Source organism: Tachysurus fulvidraco, chromosome 14 (genome assembly GCF_022655615.1).
Source record: "Tachysurus fulvidraco isolate hzauxx_2018 chromosome 14, HZAU_PFXX_2.0, whole genome shotgun sequence".
Classification (NCBI taxonomy): domain Eukaryota; kingdom Metazoa; phylum Chordata; class Actinopteri; order Siluriformes; family Bagridae; genus Tachysurus; species Tachysurus fulvidraco.
Window position 1 is genome coordinate 18,035,125 of NC_062531.1, and position 24,986 is coordinate 18,060,110.

The window sequence follows — 24,986 nt, forward strand, 5'->3', positions numbered from 1 at the left end:
CATCATATATGCAAAGTCACTCCCACATTGACACAATTCAAGAAGAAAAAACCTGGTGCTTGGCTGCTGGTCGAAGCATTTGGAGTCACCATACAAGCTCCAGTACAGTACATCCTCCTGGTAAATTCCAGACCAATGGGCTTCTGCACATGATTGCTTGGTGTATGAAGGCCAGAGCAACAAATGCATAGTACACATTAACAGCATAAAAGCCTTATTGCACAAAAGGAGAAGATGAATGCAATTAGCCTCTGCAAGGTTTGAATGGGGACTGTGACACCATTCCCTTTTGCTTTGAAAAACACCACCTGAAGAGAACATGTCCTCAATTTTGTTTTTCTGTAAATTTCTTGAATGGAGATGCTGGGGCTTGAACCCAGGACCTCATACATGCAAAGCATGCGCTCTACCACTGAGCTACATCCCCTCATTGAAATGCTCTGAAGACTGAGAATTCTGCCACACTGCTTGCTCCAGCATTTAACAATTTCCCAATGTGATCCAAAGGCAGGAGCTTGACACATCCCAGCTTCAAGACAGTTTTAAAAATCAACATCATAAAGAGCTGACGAGAAAGACAATAACATCAAAAAATCTGTTAAGTTGCAAAACTGTGCTACCTCAAATACTTGACCCTGTGGCGGGCGCTTAAATAAGAAAATGCTGCAAGGCATGAATGGGGATTGAACCCATGATCTTCGGTTTACGAGACCGACGCCTTTCCACTTGGCCATCATGCACGAGAACTCAGAAGGGGGTCATGTTTGTGACTGAGAAAAGGAAGAAACGGCTGTGACGCAGAAGTGACTGCATCTGTATAGGTCTGCAAAGAGCAATGAGACATGTGCTACAGCACAAAACAGCCTTTTGACTTGACAGGCACGAAATGTACATTACACATTAACAGTATGTAAGCCTTATCGCACAAAAGGACAAGATGAATGCATTTAGCCTCTGCAAGGGTTGAATGGGGACTGTGACACCATTCCCTTTAGCTTTGAAAAACACCACCTGAAGAGAACATGTCCTCAATTTTGTTTTTCTGTAAATTTCTTGAATGGAGATGCTGGGGCTTGAACCCAGGACCTCATACATGCAAAGCATGCGCTCTACCACTGAGCTACATCCCCTCGTTGAAATGCTCTGAAGACTGAGAATTCTGCCACACTGCTTGCTCCAGCATTTAACAATTTCCCACTTGGCCACCGTGCCTGAGCTAAGAATGTGCTGATGACAAACAACCATACAGATGCATAGTACGCATTAACAGCATAAAAGCCTTATTGCACAAAAGGAGAAGATGAATGCAATTAGCCTTTGCAAGGCTTGAATGGGCACTGTGACACTATTACATTTAGCTTTGAAAAAAGCACCATCTGCATAGAGTCCAGAGAACATGCCCTCGCATTTCTTTAACTTTCTTTAGTGGATATGCTGGAGCTTGAACCCAGGGCCTCATACATGCAAGCATGTGCTCTACCAATGAGCTACATCCCTTTTGTTGCAAAACCTATGATCAGGATTCAACCCAGGACCTCATACATGCGAACATGCACTCCACCAGTGAGCTACATCCGCTTTGCCACAAAAACTATAATCAGGATCAAACAGAGAGCAAATGCAGGCTCTTCTGTTTACAAGAGCCACATCGTCCTACTTGGCCACCATGCCTGAGCTAAGAAAGTGCTGATGACAGACAACAATAGAGATCAAGAAACAAATAAGCCGCAGCTGTAAAAGTGCGTGCACTATCTGCAGAGATGCCTCAGATCTCAATACTGTAACCTTCTGAAAGGGAAAAGTCGGAGATGTAACCCAGAAGGTCCCGCTGAGCTACATCCCCTCAAACTCTGTGACAGGCACAGTTATAGAAGATTTTTAGGCCAAGAACCTTGACACTGCTTGAAGGTGCTCCGATCCAAAGGATCATCCCGACCTTGACCCAATTCAAGAAGTAAAGAGTACTTGGTGCTTGGATCCTGGTTGAAGCATTTGGATTCAGACATTTCTCACCATGCAGGCTCCAGTACTTCATCCTAGTAAATTCCCTAGCAATGGGCTTCTGCACACATGATTTGATGCTGCATGATGAACAGAGCAAAAAATGCACAGCAGACCTTAATAGCATGAGCTCCTTATTGCACAAAAGCACAAGATGAATGCATTTAGCATCTGCAAGGATTGACACAGTTCCCTATAGCATTCAAAAGCCACCATCTGCAGAGAAGATGCCCTCACCATTGTTTTTCTTTAAAGTTCTTCAATGGAGATGCTGGGGCTTGAGCCCAGGACCTCATACATGCGAAGCATGCGCTCCACCACTGAGATACATCCCCTAAGGCTTATTGTGAAGACTGGGTATTCTGGCACATTGCTTGCTCCAGCATTTACCAGCATGAAAAGCCTTATTGCAAATAATCAAACAAACTAATAAGCTGCGGCCGTAACAGCACGTACACTATCTGCAGAGCTGCCTGGGATCTCAATACTGTAACATTCTGAAATGCAAAAGTCTGAGATGTAACCCAGAAGGTCCCACTGAGCTAGATCCCCTCAAACTCCTTGACATCCACACTTTACGAAGATTTTAGGCACAACAATGTTGACACTGCTCAAAGGTGCTCCGAACCAAAGGATCACCCCGACTTTGACCTAAATCAAAGAGGGACAAGACCTAGTGCTTGACTGCTGGTCAAAGCGTTTGAGCTTCTGCACACATGATTTTTTGCTGAGTGATGGACAGACGTGAGCTGAGCGTATGCTCCTGCTTTGTAACCCCTATTCAATGCGACAGACTTATATGAGCCGATTTGTCGCAAAGACATCAGCAGTAGCACATCCACACATTTATTTTACAACCGACTTACCTGTCCCAATCTGATCCAAAGGCAGGAGCATGACACATCCCAGCTTCAAGACAGCTTTAAAAATCAACATCATGAAGAGCTGATGAGAAAGACAATAACATCAAAAAATCTATTAAGTTGCAAAACTGTGCTAGCTCAAATACTTGACCCTGTGGCGGGCGCTTAATTAAGAAAATGCTGCAAGGCATGAATGGGGATTGAACCCATGATCTTCGGTTTACGAGACCGACGCCTTTCCACTTGGCCATCATGCCCGAGAACTCAGAAGGTGGTCATGTTTGTGACTGAGTAATGGAAGAAACGGCTTTGACGCAGAAGTGACTGCATCTGTATAGGTCTGCAAAGAGCAATGAGACATGTGCTACAGCACAAAACAGCCTTTTGACTTGACAGGCACGAAATGTACATTACACATTAACAGCATGTAAGCCTTATCGCACAAAAGGACAAGATGAATGCATTTAGCCTCTGCAAGGGTTGAATGGGGACGATGACACAGTGCCTTTTAGCTTTCAAAATCAACAGCCTGCAGAGAGGAACCTAGGACATCATATATGCAAAGTCACTCCCACATTTACCCAATTCAAGAAGAAAAAACCTGGTGATTGGCTGCCGGTCGAAGCATTTGGAGTCACCATACAAGCTCCAGTACAGTTCATCCTCCTGGTAAATTCCAGACCAATGGGCTTCTGCACATGATTGCTTGGTTTATGAAGGCCAGAGCAACAAATGCATAGTACACATTAACAGCATAAAAGCCTTATTGCACAAAAGGAGAAGATGAATGCAATTAGCCTCTGCAAGGTTTGAATGGGGACTGTGACACCATTCCCTTTAGCTTTGAAAAACACCACCTGCAGAGAACATGTCCTCAATTTTGTTTTTCTGTAAATTTCTTGAATGGAGATTCTGGGGCTTGAACCCAGGACCTCATACATGCAAAGCATGCGCTCTACCACTGAGCTACATCCCCTCGTTGAAATGCTCTGAAGACTGAGAATTCTGCCACACTGCTTGCTCCAGCATTTAACAATTTCCCACTTGGCCACCGTGCCTGAGCTAAGAATGTGCTGATGACAAACAACCATACAGATGCATAGTACGCATTAACAGCATAAAAGCCTTATTGCACAAAAGGAGAAGATGAATGCAATTAGCCTTTGCAAGGCTTGAATGGGCACTGTGACACTATTACATTTAGCTTTGAAAAAAGCACCATCTGCATAGAGTCCAGAGAACATGCCCTCGCATTTCTTTAACTTTCTTTAGTGGATATGCTGGAGCTTGAACCCAGGGCCTCATACATGCAAGCATGTGCTCTACCAATGAGCTACATCCCTTTTGTTGCAAAACCTATGATCAGGATTCAACCCAGGACCTCATACATGCGAACATGCACTCCACCAGTGAGCTACATCCGCTTTGCCACAAAAACTATAATCAGGATCAAACAGAGAGCAAATGCAGGCTCTTCTGTTTACAAGAGCCACATCGTCCTACTTGGCCACCATGCCTGAGCTAAGAAAGTGCTGATGACAGACAACAATAGAGATCAAGAAACAAATAAGCCGCAGCTGTAAAAGTGCGTGCACTATCTGCAGAGATGCCTCAGATCTCAATACTGTAACCTTCTGAAAGGGAAAAGTCGGAGATGTAACCCAGAAGGTCCCGCTGAGCTACATCCCCTCAAACTCTGTGACAGGCACAGATATAGAAGATTTTTAGGCCAAGAACCTTGACACTGCTTGAAGGTGCTCCGATCCAAAGGATCATCCCGACCTTGACCCAATTCAAGAAGTAAAAGAGTTGCTTGGTGCTTGGATCCTGGTTGAAGCATTTGGATTCAGACATTTCTCACCATGCAGGCTCCAGTACTTCATCCTAGTAAATTCCCTTGCAATGGGCTTCTGCACACATGATTTGATGCTGCATGATGAACAGAGCAAAAAATGCACAGCAGACCTTAATAGCATGAGCTCCTTATTGCACAAAAGCACAAGATGAATGCATTTAGCATCTGCAAGGATTGACACAGTTCCCTATAGCATTCAAAAGCCACCATCTGCAGAGAAGATGCCCTCACCATTGTTTTTCTTTAAAGTTCTTCAATGGAGATGCTGGGGCTTGAGCCCAGGACCTCATACATGCAAAGCATGCGCTCCACCACTGAGCTACATCCCCTCATTGAAATGCTCTGAAGACTGAGAATTCTGCCACACTGCTTGCTCCAGCATTTAACAATTTCCCAATCTGATCCAAAGGCAGGAGCATGACACATCCCAGCTTCAAGACAGCTTTAAAAATCAACATCATAAAGAGCTGACGAGAAAGACAATATCATCAAAAAATCTTTTAAGTTACAAAACTGTGCTAGCTCAAATACTTGACCCTGTGGCGGGCGCTTAATTAAGAAAGTGCTGCAAGGCATGAATGGGGATTGAACCCATGATCTTCGGTTTATGAGACGACGCCTTTCCACTTGGCCATCATGCCCTAGAACTCAGAAGGTGGTCATGTTTGTGACTGAGAAAAGGAAGAAACGGCTTTGACGCAGAAGTGACTGCATCTGTATAGGTCTGCTAAGAGCAAAGGGACATCCGCTACAGCACAAAACAGCCTTTTGACTTGACAGGCCCGAAATGTACATTACACATTAACAGCATGTAAGCCATATTGCACAAAAGGACAAGATGAACGCATTTAGCCTCTGCCAGGGTTGAATGGGGACGATGACACAGTGCCTTTTAGCTTTCAAAATCAACAGCCTGCAGAGAGGTACCTAGGACATCATATATGCAAAGTCACTCCCACATTGACCCAATTCAAGAAGAAAAAACCTGGTGCTTGGCTGCTGGTCGAAGTGTGACGATTGTTAATATAAGTAAAATATTGATGTATTTCACTAATTATCCTTTCATTTTCAACTGTTTATTTAGTGTTAATTTTTTCATGAAAACCTTATTTTTTTCATTCGTATTTTATTTTTTTGCCATTTTGGAAAAATATTTTGTTTGTCTCTTTAATGGTGACGTCATTCTGGTTCAGCCCGCGCTGCTTCCTCAGACCGCGGTGTGCGTGCTGAGTAGAGAATAAACTCTCCAGTTCAGCAGCATCTCCAGTTCTTCCGGGTCTTTTATTACACAACGCAGGGAGTAGAAGTTGCCAGAGCTCGGCCGGTTACAGTGGTGCCGTGACCCGGATGACGATCAGTTCGTTTCGGATCTTCGTCCAAGGATCAATGTCGTTTGGTTGCCGGTGGGCGCTGCACTTCATTCAAGGTTTTAATGAACAGTAACACAAAATAGTGCATTTTCACTGAACTGGACGTTTCACTGTATAATTAGCTCCACTGCCTGATTGCACATGGTTGCACATGGTTACAATATGGATAATTTTGATGCTGATGGCAATGTGTCAAATTCAAGTTTTGGCAGAGGGAGACTTTTCAGTGACCATACTTTTACACCTGTTACAGGGAGGGGTAATGTAGAACGAACACCACCGGAATTTTGTTCCACACGGGTAACTGAACAAACACCTAGTCAGTTACGGGGTAATCTGCTATCTGCCTCCCCAGATCTAAGTGATCCAGCATGGGTTAATCTCATAACACATATTGCACAGAAAGTAGGACAGACTATAATTTCCACTCAAAGTGAGGTAGCGTATGGGGAAAGAGAATCTAACAGTGCACAGACTCGTAGTTTAGGTGCAGGTCAGTCATTCTCAGAAGCACCCTCTCTTAATTTGACGGGAGTTAAACTAGTCATGCAGTCCGTGGCAAAAGAGCCCCCTGTCTTCCGAGGAGATGGAACAGATAAGTTCAGTGTGCATGAATGGGAAGATTTAGTGGACACTTACCTGCGGAAAAGAGGCATACCAGTGTTGGAGCATTGTAACGAAATCTTTTCAAGACTGATGGGTAAAGCCAAAGATATTGTTAGAATTACCCTTCGCAGTAACACTTCCCTGAGACCCTCTGAGAACCCCAAAGTGATATTTGATATTCTGAAACAGCATTTCAGCGAGGTCAGATATTCCTACATGCCCTTAGCTGATTTTTACAGCACAGTGCCTGTTGCAGGAGAAAATCCAGTTGAGTACTGGGTCCGTCTAAATAAGGCTGTTGATGTTGCAGAGGAGGCTTTAACCAGGCTTGGGCGACATATGGATAATCCGTGCCAAGAGGCAGCAATGATGTTTGTCAAGCATTGCCCAGATCTATCCCTGTCAGCCATTTTCCGTTTAAAAGAGCCTGATAAGTGGACTGCGAGTGAGGTACAAGAACATCTTGACAGATATCAGACTGAACAAAAAGAACAAGTAGCAGTCAAATCCAAGCGTAGCTTTGCTGTAAGAAATGCTACAGCTTACACCCAGTCACCTATGAAGGGTGATGTTGCAACCAGCGTCTTACCTGTAGTGTCATCTGATAACACTAACTCTAGTACCCCATCTCCTTTAAAGAATGATGAAAATTGCATGAAGACACTCATCAGTCTACTTGATCGTGCTCTTTCCCAGAATAGTCAAGCTGGGAAAGCGTTGGGTTCCTTTGAAAGTGACTCATGTTCTGTTAAAGATACAGTGAAAGAAAAGCTTGTAGAGCTGCTTGAGAACTACAATGATGTATTCTCCAAACATGCTTTGGATTGTGGGGAGGTCAGAGATTTTGTCCATCGCATCCGCCTAATGGACGAGCGTCCGTTTCGACTGCCATACCGTCGAGTGCCACCTGGCCACTATCAAAAATTGCGCCAAGTTCTTTCTGAGATGGAGGAGCAAGGAATAATTCGGAAATCAGTGAGCGAATATGCTTCGCCCTTAGTTCTAGTACGGAAGAAAGATGGTGGCTTGAGGATTTGTATGGATTTTAGATGGCTAAACGCTAGAACTATTAAAGATGCACACCCGCTCCCACACCAATCTGATTGTCTAGTTGCCTTGGGTGGAAATACTCTCTTCAGTACTATGGATTTAACATCAGGCTTTTATAACATCCCCATGGCTGAAGAAGATAAGAAGTATACAGCATTTACTACTACAGTAGGACTCCACGAATACAACAGGATGCCTCAAGGGCTGTGCAATAGTCCAGCATCTTTTATGCGTATGATGTTGAGTATCTTTGGAGATCTGAATTTTAGTAGCCTGTTGTGTTACTTGGACGACCTGTTGGTGTTTGCACCCAATGAGAGTGTGGCTCTGGAAAGGTTGGCGGTAGTATTCCAATGATTGAGGAACCACAATCTCAAGTTAAGTCCAAAAAAGTGCCATTTGATGCGAGCCTCTGTTAAGTTTTTAGGTCACATCATTGATGGGAATGGTGTTTCTGTTGATCCGTCAAAGGTCGAAGCCATAGCCCAACTGTCAAAAGCTGACCTCATGGAAGAAGATGGGTGTACTCCATCTGTACGGAGGATTACGTCTGTTTTGGGAATGATCCTCTATTACCAGCACTTCATCCCAAATTGCTCCTCCATAGCTAAACCACTTTTTTCACTGACAGCTGGGCAGAAAAGGAGGTCAAAGGTTAAAATTGAGGCTAAGGCTGGTACATCCAGAAAGCTCAAGACAGCGGATTGGACCTTAGAGTGTGATGATGCCCTTTCTAAACTGAAAGAGAGCTTGCTACATAGTGTGGTTCTCGCACACCCCGACTTCTCTCTCCCGTTAATCTTGTCAATTGATGCTTCTCTGGATGGACTTGGGGCAGTGTTATCACAGATATCAGCAGGCGAAGAGAAAGCCCGTCCCATTGCATTCGCTAGCAAATCCTTAAGCAATTCTCAGAAGCGGTACCCAGCACACAAGCTTGAGTTCTTAGCCTTAAAGTGGAGTGTGTGTAAGAAATTCAGCCATTGGTTAAAGGGCCACACGTTCACCGTATGGACGGACAATAACCCGCTCACATACATACTAACGAAAGCTAAACTGGATGCTTGTGAACAGCGCTGGGTGTCTAAGCTTGCGGCTTACTCTTTCGATCTCAAACATATCGCGGGAAGGAAGAACACTGTAGCCGATGCTTTGAGTCGGGATCCTTTCGCAAAAACAGTCAGTCACAGGCTCATTACGGAGCAATATGGTAGTTTACTCAATGAGGCTGAAGGTATTAGCGAAAATGGAATTCAAGACACTTTCCGTTTACAAGTGAACAGCCTCCTTGTGTTGTCACAGTTGAATTCTGCAGTGTCCTGTGATCACACAGCAGTTGAAACTTATCTGAACCTCCATAATCAGTGGGAGACTGTAACTGAGATGAGGGCCATTCAGGCAGTTCAGTCCGTTCAGGATGCAGTACTGCCTGGGTGTGACACAATTCCAGTAATCCCTCTTCAGGAGATCCAACAGGGTCAAGAGTCAGATCCAGTAATCTCAAAGATTATGCCCTTCCTGAGTCAAAGGAAACGACCATCAAGGCGAGAAAGGGTTGGATTGGACGCCAGAGCTTTAGTTCTTCTTAAGCAATGGGATCGGCTGAAGATTCAGGATGGAGTGGTCTATCGTGTCTCTAAAGATCCTCTAAGCCATCACAAAAGGTTCCAACTTGTACTTCCTTCTAGTCTCAAGACTAAAGCTCTAACTGGTGTTCATGACCTTGCTGGACATCAGGGACAGTCAAGAACACTCCAGCTAACCCGACATCGCTTTTTCTGGCCTGGAATGGAGCGTGACGTAAGGGAGTATGTCAAGTGTTGCCAGAGATGTATATTGGCCAAAACACCCGAGCCATCTGCACGAGCTCCACTTCAGAGCATTAGAACTTCTGCCCCCATGGAGTTAGTGTGTCTGGATTTTTGGACTGCTGAGGGCAGCAAGCAGCGCTCTGTTGACGTATTAGTTGTGACTTATCACTTCACAAAGCTGGCCCATGCCTTTGCGTGTGTAAATCAAAAAGCAAAACAAATTGCAAAGAAGTTGTGGGATCGCCTCTTTTGTGTTTATGGTTTCCCGACACGCATTCATACAGACCAGGAAGCCAACTTTGAAAGTAACCTCATAGCAGAATTGCTCAAGCTGGCAGGCATTGAGAAGTCACACACTACTGCGTACCATCCGATGGGAAACGGGGGGACAGAGCGGTTCAATCGAACTCTGGGTAATATGCTCCGTTCTCTGCCTCTCAAAGAGAAACACAAGTGGCCCGAGCAGATACAGACTTTGACCTTCGCATATAATGCCACAGTACATGAGACCACTGGTTACGCCCCATTCCAGTTGATGTTCGGCCGCATTCCAAAGCTACCGGTTGATGTCATATTTGGACAGGTGTTGCATGACCCTGTGATTGTGGACCATGGTAGTTATGTGAGAACACTCATGTCTTACCTTCACGAAGCAGCACACATTGCTCAGAAACATGCTGAGAAAGAGCAGAAAAAGCAAGCCAGGTGTTATAATCGAAAGGTAAAGGGCACGTATTTGAACATCGGGGACAGAGTGCTCCTTGCAAACAAGAGTGAGAGAGGAAAGAAAAAACTTGCCGATAAGTGGGATCCAACTGTCTACACTATAAAGAATCGGAACCTTCAAACCACTATATACAAATTGATTGACGAGGAAGGAAGATCCAAGGTGGTGCATCGAAATTTGATTCTTGATATCAGCTTCTTACCTGTTGAACCACTTCAAGATGACAAGGACATTCAAAAGGAGATTGAAGGTCAAGAGTTTATGGAAGTTGATGTTCTGGGATCTGATCACTCAGTCCACAGTCGAAGTGTCTGTGACCAAAACCTCAGTGAAAATGAGGCTGTTGGGGGTTCTGATCAAGTGTCTGTCATAGAGATTGAATTCCCAGCAAGTAATCCTGACCTAGAAATGGAAATTGTGAATGACTCTCATGCCAACAGTATTCTTGACACAAGCTTACATTTCTACTGACACACTGGGTGTTAGGACCCGTGCAGGGAGGGTGGTCAAAAAAGTTAGCCGTTTAATCGAGTCCATGGCACAGAAGTCATTTTATGGTCAGAAAGGGGAGTCACCAGTAGTAAAGAGAGCAGGATCATTTCTTTCTTTATTTTAAAAAAAAAGGGCATTTGGTTCCATGAGAATACTGTGAAAGTGTTCATAGAATGTGAATTTCAGAAGTGTAAAATAGACCAGATTATTGTATGTTGTACAAGGCAGCATATTGTTCTAAGAGTGTCCAAGACCTGATCAACCTTGGATTTCTCTTGACCTGTGAAGTGGGTAACTTTCTATGTTGAACTGTGAATGAGGTTCATTGGAAAAATCTGGTTCTATGGGACCAATTTTGTGTCATTTGGTCAGGATATTAGTGAAATTCAGGAGGGGTGAATGTGACGATTGTTAATATAAGTAAAATATTGATGTATTTCACTAATTATCCTTTCATTTCCAACTGTTTATTTAGTGTTAATTTGTTCATGAAAACCTTATTATTTTCATTCGTATTTTATTTTTTTGCCATTTTGGAAAAATATTTTGTATGTCTCTTTAATGGTGACGTAATTCTGGTTCAGCCCGCGCTGCTTCCTCAGACCATGGTGTGCATGCTGAGTAGAGACCACGGTGTGCGTGCTGAGTAGAGAATAAACTCTCCAGTTCAGCAGCAGCTCCAGTTCTTCCGGGTCTTTTATTACACAACGCAGGGAGTAGAAGTTGCCAGAGCTTGGCCGGTTACAGAAGCATTTGGAGTCACCATACAAGCTCCAGTACAGTACATCCTCCTGGTAAATTCCAGACCAATGGGCTTCTGCACATGATTGCTTGGTGTATGAAGGCCAGAGCAACAAATGCATAGTACACATTAACAGCATAAAAGCCTTATTGCACAAAAGGAGAAGATGAATGCAATTAGCCTCTGCAAGGTTTGAATGGGGACTGTGACACCATTCCCTTTAGCTTTGAAAAACACCACCTGCAGAGAACATGTCCTCAATTTTGTTTTTCTGTAAATTTCTTGAATGGAGATGCTGGGGGTTGAACCCAGGACCTCATACATGCAAAGCATGCGCTCTACCACTGAGCTACATCCCCTCATTGAAAGCCTCTGAGGACTGAGAATTCTGACACACTGCTTGCTCCAGCATTTAACAATTTCCCACTTGGCCACCGTGCTTGAGCTAAGAATGTGCTGATGACAGACAACCATACAGATGCATAGTACACATTAACAGAATAAAATCCTTATTGCACAAAAGGAGAAGATGAATGCAATTAGCATTTGCAAGGCTTGAATGGGCACTGTGACACCATTACTTTTAGCTTTGAAAAAAACACCAACTGCAGAGAGTCCGGAGAACATGCACTCGCTTTTCTTTTTCTGTAACTTTCTTTAATGGAGATGCTGGGGCTTGAACCCAGGGCCTCATACATGCAAAGCATGCGCTCTACCACTGAGCTACATCCCCTTTGTTGCAAAACCTATGATCAGGATTCAACCCAGGACCTCATACATGCGAACATGCACTCCACCAGTGAGCTACATCCGCTTTGCCACAAAAACTATTATCAGGATCAAACAGAGAGCAAATGCAGGCTCTTCTGTTTACAAGAGCAACATCGTCCTACTTGGCCACCATGCCTGAGCTAAGAAAGTGTTGATGACAGACAACAATAGAGATCAAGAAACAAATAAGCCGCAGCTGTAAAAGTGCGTACACTATCTGCAGAGATGCCTCAGAACTCAATACTGTAACATTCTGAAACGGAAAAGTCAGAGAAGTAACCCAGAAGGTCCCGCTGAGCTACATCCCCTCAAACTCTGTGACAGGCACAGTTATAGAAGATTTTTAGGCCAAGAACATTGACACTGCTCGAAGGTGCTCCGATCCAAAGGATCATCCCGACCTTGACCCAATTCAAGAAGTAAGAGACTTGGTGCTTGGTTCCTGGTTGAAGCGTTGGATTCAGACATTTCTCACCATGCAGGCTCCAGTACTTCATCCTGGTAAATTCCCTAGCAATGGGCTTCTGCACACATGATTTGATGCTGCATGATGAACAGAGCAACAAATGCACAGCAGACCTTAATAGCATGAGCTCCTTACTGCACAAAAGCACAAGATGAATGCATTTAGCATCTGCAAGGATTGACACAGTTCCCTATAGCATTCAAAAGCCACCATCTGCAGAGAAGATGCCCTCACCACTGTTTTTCTTTAAAGTTCTTCAATGGAGATGCTGGGGCTTGAACCCAGGACCTCATACATGCGAAGCATGCGCTCTACCACTGAGCTACATCCCCTAAGGCTTATCGTGTAGACTGGGTATTCTGGCACATTGCTTGCTCCAGCATTTACCAGCATGAAATCCTTATCGCAAATAATCAAACAAACTAATAAGCTGTGGCCGTAACAGCGCGTACACTATCTGCAGAGCTGCCTGGGATCTCAATACTGTAACATTCTGAAACGGAAAAGTCTGAGATGTAACCCAGCAGGTTCCGCTGAGCTTCATCCCCTCAAACTCTGTGACAGGCACAGTTATAAAAGATTTTAGGACAAGAACGTTGACACTGTTCGAAGGTGCTCCGATCCAAAGGATCATCCCGACCTTGACCCAATTCAAGAAGTAAAAGATTTGGTGCTTGGATCCTGGTTGAAGCGTTTGGATTCAGACATTTCTCACCATGCAGGCTCCAGTACTTCATCCTGGTAAATTCCCTAGCAATGGGCTTTTGCACACATGATTTGATGCTGCATGATGAACAGAGCAACAAATGCACAGCAGACCTTAATAGCATCAGATTCAATTCAAGAAGAAAAAACCTGGTGCTTGGCTGCTGGTTGAAGCATTTGGATTCACCCTACAAGCTCCAGTACAGTACATCCTCCTGGTAAATTCCAGACCAATGGGCTTCTGCACATGATTGCTTGGTGTATGAAGGCCAGAGCAACAAATGCATAGTACACATTAACAGCATAAAAGCCTTATTGCACAAAAGGAGAAGATGAATGCAATTAGCGTCTGCAAGGATTGAATGGGGACTGTGACACCATTCCCTTTAGATTTGAAAAAACACCTCCTGCAGAGAGTCCGGAGAACACGCCCTCAAATTTGTTTTTCTGTAAATTTCTTAAACGGAGATCTTGGGGCTTGAACCCAGAACCCTACATCCACTAAGGCTTACTGCATAGACTGGGTATTCCAGCATTTACCAGCATGAAAAGCCTTATTGCAAATAATCAAACAAACTAATAAGCTGCGGCCGTAACAGCGCGTACACTATCTGCAGAGATGCCTCAGATCTCAATACTGTAACATTCCGAAATGCAAAAGTCTGAGATGTAACCCAGAAGGTCCCACTGAGCTAGATCCCCTCAAACTCCTTGACATCCACAGTTTACGAAGATTTTAGGCACAACAATGTTGACATTGCTCAAAGGTGCTCCGAACCAAAGGATCACCCCGACTTTGACCTAAATCAAAGAGGGACAAGACCTAGTGCTTGACTGCTGGTCAAAGCGTTTGAGCTTCTGCACACATGATTTTTTGCTGAGTGATGGACAGACGTTAGCTGAGCGTATGCTCCTGCTTTGTAACCCCTATTCAATACTACAGACGTGAATGAGCCGATTTGTCGCAAAGACATCAGCCCTTAGCACATCCACACATTTTTTTTACAACCGACTTACCTGTCCCAATCTGATCCAAAGGCAGGAGCATGACACATCCCAGCTTCAAGACAGTTTTAAAAATCAACATCATAAAGAGCTGACGAGAAAGACAATAACATCAAAAAATCTTTTAAGTTGCAAAACTGTGCTAGGTCAAATACTTGACCCTGTGGCATGCGCTTAATTAAGAAAATGCTGCAAGGTATGAATGGGGATTGAACCCATGGTTTACGAGACCGACGCCTTTCCACTTGGCCATCATGCCCGAGAACTCAGAAGGTGGTCATGTTTGTGACTGAGAAAAGGAAGAAACGGCTTTGACGCAGAAGTGACTGCATCTGTATAGGTCTGCTAAGAGCAATGAGACATGCGCTACAGCACAAAACAGCCTTTTGACTTGACAGGCCTGAAATGTACATTACACATTAACAGCATGTAAGCCTTATTGCACAAAAGGACAAGATGAATGTGTGATCGTATGAACGAGGTATCGAGCAGGCACTATTTAGAGCAGGTTGGTTTTGAGCCATGCATCACGTCCGTATCCTCTCCTTTTTCCGTTACTATAGCCATTTCAGGTATGTGCTGTTAGCATGTAGCGTTGTCTAATTCGTTTTTTTATAATCTTTACTCGTTGCTCTAATGGGTCGTTTATTGCACCCTTAGCTTGTCTTTTCATCATTGTGTGTGTCCCTGTCGGATGCTGTTCGGATCTGTTCACTGCCCACATTTCAGGTATGAGGAAGCTGCATTACGATGTCAATACGGGTCGGGTGGCCTGAGTAATGTGCAGTCCTTGTATTTCGGTTTAACAGCGGGTTATTTGAGGGCTCCGTATCCTGAGCGGTGAATTGATCCTCGTTTACTCATATATCCGCACTTGGTAAGTTTTGTTCAGTTTTGCGAAGGGGAATTTCGGCATGTATTTGTGCAATTACTAGTAATTCTGTTTTGTACTATTTATGTTTGTTCTCCCTCTCTTTTTCGTACTGGGCAATTATCACTGCAGTTTGGTTTTTCCTCTACTGCGCGCCGAGTGAATAACTTCGGCTTACAACCATTTAAAGCGACTTCTGCTGCTGCCGTCTGGTTTCTGGGATAGTTTTAACTGACCTGTTCTGGTCTACTCTGGGGTGGAAGATCGCGCACTTCTTGGGGCTGGCCTAAGAACGACGTGGCCGCTTCTTTGATTCCTGTTTCCCTCAAAATTTTTAAAAGGTTTTCTGTTGTGTTGAATCGTTACTTCTATTTGCTTTTATTCATTTCTGTTTAGGAGATGTATTTATTTTAGTTTTGATTTCTTTCAGGAGCTGGGGGTCCCACGGGTGAAAGACCTTTTTGTGGTGGTGCTATTTCTATGTGTGCCGTGCGACATTCTTGAAGCGTACGAGTGTGTGCTTTGAGTTCACGCGGAGTTGTGTGTGTTTGCGTGTGGAAGTGTGCGTTTGGATAACCTCTTACGGGCCCTGTGCCGTACACGGCACGGAAGTAGAAGTGACCACTAGGGAATGACCCAGAAACAAGCTTCAATACAACTTTAAAGCATCAAATCCTCCAAAAACACAAAAAAACCTATTTACCTAGTAAAGTTTATACTCTCAATAATTTTTTAAGCCCACACACAAAGCACAATATGATTCACAGCCTTCATACAATTAGAAAAAAATTTTCTAGGACAAAACTGACCTAGGTGGCGCTAGACCAGTTTTTCCCTTACCTTTAGACGCGTCTCTTTCTTCACTGGGGTAATATATTCCAACACAAATAATCCACAAAAATCCACACAGGTCCAAGGAGTTGAAATCTGTAAGCCTTTTAATCCAAAACGCTCTGGTCGCGCCGCAAATATTCCGTTAGTGTTCTGAAAACTGGAAACAGAAGTGCGCCATCATCTCGTTTTGCCACGCTAACTCCTAATTGGGATATTCAAAAATTCAAAGCCTATGTGATATTTATAGCCCAGGTCCTAACGAATCAAATAAGCTGTCATTTGAGCCAATCGGTGCTTGTATGGCAGAGATAGACGGCTGGGAAGCCAATGGTGGCATGACCTCATTTTTGGGAACCCGCCTTTGACTGACAATTACTCCTTCCAATAGCAATGAAATGGGCTGGGACCTATATAGCCGTTTAGCCAATAAGCAGATGATTCCAACGATATGCAATATGCCGTGTGTTCTCTGGCAGTGTCTGCGTGAAAAAGCTGCGCAGAAGAATTCTTGCGTAATCCCTGACCTTTTGTCCCGCTCACAGCTCAGGGTGTCAAGTTACAGGCCTGCTTTCACACCAGAGTGATAGAGAGAGAGTCTAGGCTTATTTATGGCTTGTTAGACTGAGCCTGCAGCCTTTTATTTCAAAGTTATATAGTAAACAAGTACACAAAAACGCTGCACCCGACGACCAGGGCCATAGAAAAATATTCATATAAAATCCATTTTTGGGTCTTTTGACTTCCGTTTTTTGGTGAAAGCCAAGACATGTGGCTATGACTCTCAGTTGTTGGTTTGTCCCTAACATGTTCCAGAAAAATAAGATTAATCAGTTTATCAGAAAAACAACCCAGGCGGACAGGAAAATCTGCATTCAAACCCCTGTAACTTTGTGCCAGTAAGGCCTAGAATCAATCTGAAACTAGTGAATCTCTTCTTTCAAATGAGACCAGGCTCACCCCTGTGTGTCAAAGTATGTGGGAGCTGTACCACTTTTTGTTGGACAATGGATATAGGCGGAGGTCCGTAAGAGGTTAACTAGCCCTGGTGATTGCCTCGGTGGATAACCCCAGCCCTGTACTTAATTGTGATATTTTGTTTTGTTTGTTTGGAAGTTGCGTAAATTGGTTGTTTAATATTTCTTTCATTTGATTGTTGTTATTTGTGTACTTGTCTGTCACTGGACCTTCTTAATAGTGAGGACATTTTTTTTTTGTTGTTGTTTTTGTAATGTTGGTTTGAGCTGTTAGTAAGGGCTCTTTAGGATTGAGCATATTTTAAGTGAGTTTCTATTTTAATTGCAAGTATTCAATAAATGTTGTACTTTTTATATGAAGCCCACGTTTCTTGCTTACACTTATTCATAAGGGAATCGAACTTGTGTGATCTGATAACAAACACTGGGATTTACTTCTATTTCCTGGGTTTCTCACAGGTGGCGTAGTCGAATTAGTTACAAATAGATAAACTTGGGTTTGTGTGTGATAAGCTGTATGGCTCTCACTCGTACCTCCTAATACACCACCTCCACTCCCGCCACATTCTGGTGTAGTCTGCAGGATCTCTTGTGTAGTGCAGAAGACATGGGTATTGTTTGTGTATTTTTTTGTGTTTTGCATATTTTGTATTTTCATTTCTTTTGCAGAAGCTGGGAAGCAGCAGTCCTATTTTTTTTTATTTTGTGGGGGTGAAGAGTAGATCCTGAGTTTCATCAGTAGGGGTAAGTGGTTGCGCAGTTTGCAGTTATGGATGATGAACTACGCGAGCTGAGAGAATTCGTAGCCCAATTAAGTGCAGATAATGAAAGATTGCGACAGGAGCAATTGCCAATTGCACAACCTGGCCCATCCAATGCTCCTATGTCTGCCATTGTAGACCCACCACTCACGGGTGCTGTTGCATCTGTAACAGATCGTTTTGTTTTTGTTCCTCTAGATTGTACGTGCCTGAAATTTAATGGTAGGTCCAGTATTGAGGAATGGGTGTAGGAGGCTCAGGCCTGCATTCAGCTTCACCATCTGTCCTCAAGTAATCAAGCATTCTTTTTGGTTGATCATTTGGAGGGAGAGGCAAGGGAGGAAATTCGATATCGGCCAAGGGAGGGGGGGGGGGGTTCCAAACAAAATTATTCAGTGAATTATACGTGAATTGTATGGTTGCACAAGTTCGCACGTAGCTCTTCAAGAATCAATTTTTGAGGAGACCTTGTTAGAGTTCTCCCTGGCCCTGTTGAATCTTATGAAACATCAATCACCCCATGGTATGCCTAATGCAGATATTTTATTATGAGATCAACTTGTTGAACATGTGAGCGATGGTGCACTTTGACGTGAACTGAAACAGTTGGTCCGTCGCCAACCCACTGAACGTAAGGGAATGCCTGGGGGGGCACGCGGTCGAAGCCAATCAGATCCTTCCGCTCATGGTATTCAGTATGGGGTACAGGGACATCAGCACACAGGGGGAAGTAGTATCTCGGCGAATTCCGATTTGGGCGAGAAATGCTGAAAAAGCAACAACAACAATTGAATCAACTTACTCTATGTGTGGCTCAAATTCAAAATCCTACGCGTTCGCAATTATCCCGACCTAATCAGATTATTTGTAGAAGGTGTCAGCAGCCTGGTCACTTTGCTAGGTATTGTGATGGGGAACGAAGACCTTCTCGCTTCCCACCAGTACGCACAAACTCTATGGTAATGAGAGGTGGGCAGTCACAGTCCAGGCAACCGTCGGAAAACTAGTTCCCGCTGAGCTGCCGGGCCACAGCTTGGTCGGGGAAAAGACAGGCTCGGGTGTTCTAAATGATGCAAATTTTATGTCACGTTTTATGTCGACGTGTTCACAACTTGACGTGTGTATGGGTGGGGTTATGGTACCTTGCCTGGTGGACACTGGGTCTATGGTGCCTACCATTACAGAGACATGTTTCTCGACAAATCGTGGGGTCAGGAACAGCTTTGGTTGTGCCATTGGTTACAGCTCTGGCTGCGAATGGCCTCTCAATTCCATATATCGGCTATTTAGAGTTGGATGTACAGCTTTGTGGGTGTGTGGTCTTCGGGTGTGGGGTGCTGGTGGTCAGAGATCCTCCAGGTGGTTTGTGTGCCCAGGTTCCTAGTGTTCTGGGAATGAACATCCTGAGCCGCTGCTACTGGGAGCTTTTTGGCCAGCATGGCACAAGTCTCTTTGACTTACCTGTTGTGTCACGGGCCCCTATTTCTGTTTTCCAGGCCTTACAGCATTGCCATCACATCGAGGTCCAGCCAGTTTCAGATCAGGGGGGTCGAGACAAGATGCGTGGACGCTGGGCATGTCGCATCCCAGGGGGCACCATGAAAATGGTTGCTGTAACCTGTTCTGCACAGTACTCAAGTGGCACCGTATTGTTTGAGCCTCCAGATTCTGGCCTTCCAGCAGGTTTTTTGGCATCTCCTGCTTTGGTGCATGTGCACCATGGCACAGCTTATGTGCCTGTGGTTAATGTGGGTACAAAAGATGTAGTGATGTATGCTGACATGGTTGTAGGCACTGTCAACCATGTCTATGTGGTTAGCTTACCCCCAGAGGTCACTGAAGTTCAGCGGTATAGGCGTATTCCTCCTTCCGAGTATGAGGTAGTGAAGGCTCACATTAACCAACTTCTTGAGGCCCAGGTAATTAGAGAGAGCTGCAGCCCTTACGCTTCACCTATTGTTTTGGTCAAGAAGAAGGATGGTAGTCAACGCATGTGTGTAGACTACCGGCATTTAAATGCTAAGACCAGGAAGGATGCCTTCCCTCTACCTCCTATCGAGGAGATGTTGGACTCTCTGGCAGGGGCACATTGGTTTTCCAGCATGGACCTTGCCAGTAGGTACAATCAGATCCCTGTTAGTGAGGCAGATAGATCCAAGACAGCATTTTGTACTCTATTTGGACTCTTTGAATGGAACAGGATGCCATTTGGGCTTTGCAACACCCCCAGCACCTTCCAGAGACTCATGGAACAGTTGTTTGGGGACCAACAGTGCCAGTCTCTCCTCTTGTACCTTGATGACATTGTTGTTTTCTCCTCGTCAGTTGACCAACATCTAGCTCGGATGGAGGTAGTCTTAAGCCGGTTACGCAGGGATGGTTTGAAGGCCAAGTTGTCCAAGTGTGCCTTTTTCCAACGCGAAATGCAGTACCTGGGTCATGTGATCTCCTCAGAAGGGGACTACACAGACCCAGGCAAGATTGAGGCAGTTTCTCAGTGGCCTCAGCCAACTAGTGTTGTAGGTTTGTGGTCATTTTTGGGGTTTGCTAGCTACTACCACCATTTTGTTGAGGGCCCCCTCCACAGGTTGGTAGCAGAGCTAGCAGCCCCAAAGCGCTCAAAGTCTGGGTCCTGTGAGTTTGCTGAGGTATGGTCTAATGAGTGTCATTGTAGCTTTGAGGAGTTAAAGGGTAAATTTACCACAGCCCCTGTGCTCGCCTATGCCGACGTTTCACGTCCTTTTATTTTGGAGGTGGACGCCAGCAATGGGGGGCTAGGGGCAGTCCTCTCACAAGAGCAACAAGGTAAGGTGCATCCCATAGCTTATGGTAGCCAAGGTCTTAGGCCCACTGAGCACAATACCTCAAACTACAGTTCTATGAAGCTGGAGTTTCTTGCGCTCAAGTGGGCCATGACCGAGAAGTTTTGGGAGTACCTGCTGGGACACAAGTGTGTAGTCTACACCGATAATAATCCTCTTAGCTACCTGACCTCTCCTAAGCTGGGTGCCATGAAACAGCGCTGGGCTGCCCAGTTGGTGGCCTTTGACTTTGAGCTCAAGTATAGATCAGGTAAAAGCAACCGCAATGCTGATGCCTTGTCATGCCAGAACCCATCTGCTGTGGAGGTTCGGGATTTGTGCCCAGGTGTAGCCATTCCTGCTGCATTGCGTCAAGTCGACCAGGGCGGCTTGGTGACTCGGGTAAACCAGATCGTATCCTTTCCTTGTTAATCCATCAGTGATATGTCTGCTCAGCAGCAGGCCGATCCAGTTATTGGAGAGCTGCTGGTGTTTTGGAGGTGGAAATCGCCGCCTAGCTCTGAGGAGCACAAGAAATTTTCTAGGTCTGCCGCGCTTTTGTTTTGGCAGTGGGATCGCCTGGTGGAGAAGGAGGGGGTGCTTTATCGTCGGGAGTTTCGCCCGGATGGTGGAGAGGAGGTCCTCCAAGTGCTATTGCCGGTGGCCATGAAGTCCAAGGTGTTGACACAATTACACCAACTGCACGGGCACCAGGGGGTAGAGCGCACCTCTCAGCTGGTGTGACAACGATGTTATTGGCCAGGGATGTCCACTGACATTGCCCGGTGGTACCATGAGTGTGAGCAGTGCCAGTGTGCCAAAGGTTTCCAGCCCGTCCCTGTTAGTTTCATGGGACACCTGCTGGCTGCAAGGCCAAATGAGATTCTGGCCTTGGACTTTACTGTGTTAGAACCCTCAAGTTCCGGTCTTGAGAATGTGTTGGTCATGACTGATATTTTCACCAAATACACCTTGGCTGACCCACTAGAAATCAACAAGCTGAGACTGTGGCACAGGTTCTGGTTGTTGAGTGGTTCTGTAAATTTGGGGTGCCTGGCCGTATCCAATCGGACCAAGGCCGTAACTTTGAGTCGGCTCTTATCCATCAGTTGTGTTGCTTATATGGGGTTGAAAAGTCACGCACTACTTGCCTGTGTCAAGGAAGGGGGACTGGCCATCTTGTCTTCCCCAGGTACTGTTCGCCTACAACACTACCCATCACCAAGCTACGGGGGAATGCCTGTATTGTTTGATGTTTGAGCAGGAGCCTAGACTTCCAGTTGACTTCCTGCTTGGTAGAGTTGAAGAACCATTGGCCGGTAATGTTCATCGTTGGGTTATGGAACATCAGGATCGGTTGCAGGTGGCGCTCGCGAGTGGTTGGGGGCCGCTGCTGATCACCGAAAGGCCAGGCACGATCTGCAGGTACGAAAATCACCACTGAAGGAAGGTCAGTTGGTATATCTCCGTGACTATAGCGTGAGAGGTCGACATAAAATCCACGACCTGTGGAGCTCAGTGGTGTACCAGATTGTGAAGGCACCTAAGGAATGAGGTGTGGTGTATACAATTGCTCCCACCACAGATCTAAGTAAGTTAAAGGTTGTGCTCCAATCTTTGCTGAAACCTAAGATTGGTAGGAACTCCTCCTCCATATTGCAGGACACTCCAATAGTGGAACCGTTGCGGCCTCGGGAAGAGGAGTTGGACGAGGGAGATTTGTTTGTTCTGATACCTGAAACACCGCAGATTAGTAGTAGGCAAGCACCTCGCATTAAGGGTCAGTCTGACCCCCAAGGTTCTGGTGAGGACCAAGAATTAAAAGAAATCCCTGAGGCAGGAATGAATGTGCAGCCAGCAGTGAACCTTCCTTTACCCTCTGCTTCTGTGGGTGAGAGTGTGGTGAGAAGGACTGGACGGAGTACTGCTGGGCAGCACTCTAATGTACATCAACTCCCGCGATCACTGGGGCCGGGTACAGTGTCTAGTATAGTGGGTAGTACAGCTGTGGCTGTACTTGTTCCGTCCTTGGGACTGAAGGTTATGAGGGTGGGCTTTTGGGTTAGTTCACCGTCGGGGCGACGATGCAGAAGCTGGGGGTGGATTGTGACCGTATGTACGAGTGGTGATTGATGCTCATGACCACCAATCAGTATCGAGCAGGCACTATTTAGAGCAGGTTGGTTTTGAGCCTGGGATGCGTCACGTCCGTATCCTCTCCTTTTTCTGTTACTATAGCCATTTCAGGTATGTGCTGTTAGCATGTAGTGTTGGCTAATTATTTTTTTTTATCTTTACTCGTTGCACTAATGACTCGTTTATGGCCCTTAGCCTGTCTTTTCATCATTGTGTGTGTCCCTGTCGGATGCTGTTGGGATCTGTTTACTGCCCACCTTTCAGGTATGAGGAAGTTGCATTACAATGTCTAGCTTCAATACGGGTCGGGTGGCGTGAGTAATGGTTTATCAGCAGGTTATTTGAGGGCTGCATATCCTGAGCGGTGAATTGATCCTAGTGAACTCATCTATCCGCACTTGGTAAGTTTTGTTCGGTTTTGCTAAGGGGAATTTCGGCGTGTATTTGTGCAATTACTAGTAATTCTGTTTTGTACTATTTATGTTTGTTATAGGATTCTCCCTCTCTTTTTGGTCCTGGGCAATTATCACTGCAGTTTGGTTTTTCCTGTACTGCGCGTCGAGTGAATAACATCGCCTTACAACCATTTAAAGGGACTTCTGCTGCTGCCGTCTGGTTTCTGGGATAGTTTTAACTGACCTGTTCTGGTCTACTCTGGGGTGGAAGATTGCGCATTTCTTGGGGCTGGCCTAGGAACGACGTGGCCGCTTCTTTGAGACCTGTATCCCTCAAACTTTTTACAAAGTTTTCTGTTGTGTTGAATCATGACTTCTATTTGCTTTTCATTCATTTCTGTTTAGGAGATGTATTTATTTTGGTTTTGATTTCTTTCAGGAGCTGGGGGTCCCACGGGTGAAAGACCTTTTTGTGCTGCTGCTATTTCAAAGTGTGCCGTGCGACATTCTTGAAGCGTACGAGTGTGTGCTCTGAGTTCACGGTGAGGTGTGTGTGTGTGTGTGCGTGTGGAAGTGTGCGTTTGGATAACTAGCCCTGGTGATCGCCTCGGTGGATAACCCCAGCCCTGTACTTAATTGTGATATTTTGTTTTGTTTGTTTGGAAGTTGCGTAAATTGGTTGTTTAATGTTTCTTTCATTTGATTGTTGTTATTTGTGTACTTGTCTGTCAATGGACCTTCTTAACAGGACATTTTCTTTTTTTTGTTGCTTTTGTAATGTTGGTTTGAGCTGTTAGTAAGGGCTCTTTAGGATTGAGCAAATTTTAAGTGAGTTTCTATTTTAATTGCAAGTATTTAATAAACATTGTACTTTTCATATGATGCCCACATTTCTTTCCTACACTTATTCATAAGAGAATCGAACTTGTGTGATCTGATAACCAACACTGGGGTTTACTTTATTTCCTGGGTTTAACCCTCCCAGGTGGTGTAGTCGAATTGGTTACAAATAGATAAACTTGGGTTTGTATGTGATAAGCTGTACTTGTGTCTCACTCGTACCTCCTAATACACCACACCGCTCCCACCACAAATGCATTTATGCTCTGCAAGGCTTGAATGGGAACAATGACACAGTGCCTTTTAGCTTTCAAAATCCACAGCCTGCAGAGAGGAACCTAGGACATCATATATGCAAAGTCACTCCCACTTTGACAAAATTCAAGAAGAAAAAACCTGGTGCTTAGCTGCTAGTTGAAGCATTTGGAGTCACCATACAGGCTCAGGTACATCCTCCTGGTAAATTCGAGAGCAATGGGCTTCTGCACATGTTTGCTTGGTGCATGAAGGCCACTAACTTACTAACAGCAACAAATGCATAGTACACATTAACAGGATAAAAGCCTTATTGCACAAAAGGAGAAGATGAGTGCAATTAGCCTCTGTAAGGCTTGAATGGGGACTGTGACACCATTCCCTTTAGCTTTGAAAAACACCACCTGCAGAGAACATGTCCTCAATTTTGTTTTTCTGAAAATATCTTGAATGGAGATGCTGGGGCTTGAACCCAGGACCTCATACACGCAAAGCATGCGCTCTACCACTGAGCTACATCCGCTCATTGAAATCCTCTGACGACTGAGAATTCTGGCACATTGCTTGCTCCAGCATTTAACAATTTCCCACTTGGCCACCGTGCCTGAGCTAAGAGTATGCTGATGACAGACAACCATACAGATGCATAGTACAC

At 44.9% G+C, this 24,986-nt stretch overlaps 10 non-coding genes and 1 pseudogene across 10 annotated transcripts; 1 reads left to right on the forward strand and 10 right to left on the reverse strand.

The window, feature by feature from the left end:
• Positions 1-355: 355 nt before the first annotated feature.
• Positions 356-427, reverse strand: trnaa-ugc. Its single transcript has one exon. It is a non-coding gene; the product is annotated as a tRNA-Ala (tRNA).
• A 241-nt stretch (positions 428-668) lies between these two features.
• On the reverse strand, positions 669-740 carry trnat-cgu. The gene has a single exon. It is a non-coding gene; the product is annotated as a tRNA-Thr (tRNA).
• Positions 741-1,058: 318 nt separating this feature from the next.
• Positions 1,059-1,130, reverse strand: trnaa-ugc. The gene has a single exon. It is a non-coding gene; the product is annotated as a tRNA-Ala (tRNA).
• A 1,919-nt stretch (positions 1,131-3,049) lies between these two features.
• Positions 3,050-3,121, reverse strand: trnat-cgu. Its single transcript has one exon. It is a non-coding gene; the product is annotated as a tRNA-Thr (tRNA).
• A 647-nt stretch (positions 3,122-3,768) lies between these two features.
• trnaa-ugc lies at positions 3,769-3,840 on the reverse strand. The gene has a single exon. It is a non-coding gene; the product is annotated as a tRNA-Ala (tRNA).
• Positions 3,841-4,976: 1,136 nt separating this feature from the next.
• Positions 4,977-5,048, reverse strand: trnaa-ugc. The gene has a single exon. It is a non-coding gene; the product is annotated as a tRNA-Ala (tRNA).
• A 2,387-nt stretch (positions 5,049-7,435) lies between these two features.
• LOC113658537 lies at positions 7,436-23,771 on the forward strand (annotated as a pseudogene).
• trnaa-ugc lies at positions 11,805-11,876 on the reverse strand. Its single transcript has one exon. It is a non-coding gene; the product is annotated as a tRNA-Ala (tRNA).
• On the reverse strand, positions 12,179-12,250 carry trnaa-ugc. The gene has a single exon. It is a non-coding gene; the product is annotated as a tRNA-Ala (tRNA).
• On the reverse strand, positions 13,015-13,086 carry trnaa-cgc. The gene has a single exon. It is a non-coding gene; the product is annotated as a tRNA-Ala (tRNA).
• Positions 23,772-24,782: 1,011 nt separating the features above from the next.
• Positions 24,783-24,854, reverse strand: trnaa-ugc. Its single transcript has one exon. It is a non-coding gene; the product is annotated as a tRNA-Ala (tRNA).
• Between the last annotated feature and the right edge of the window lie 132 nt (positions 24,855-24,986).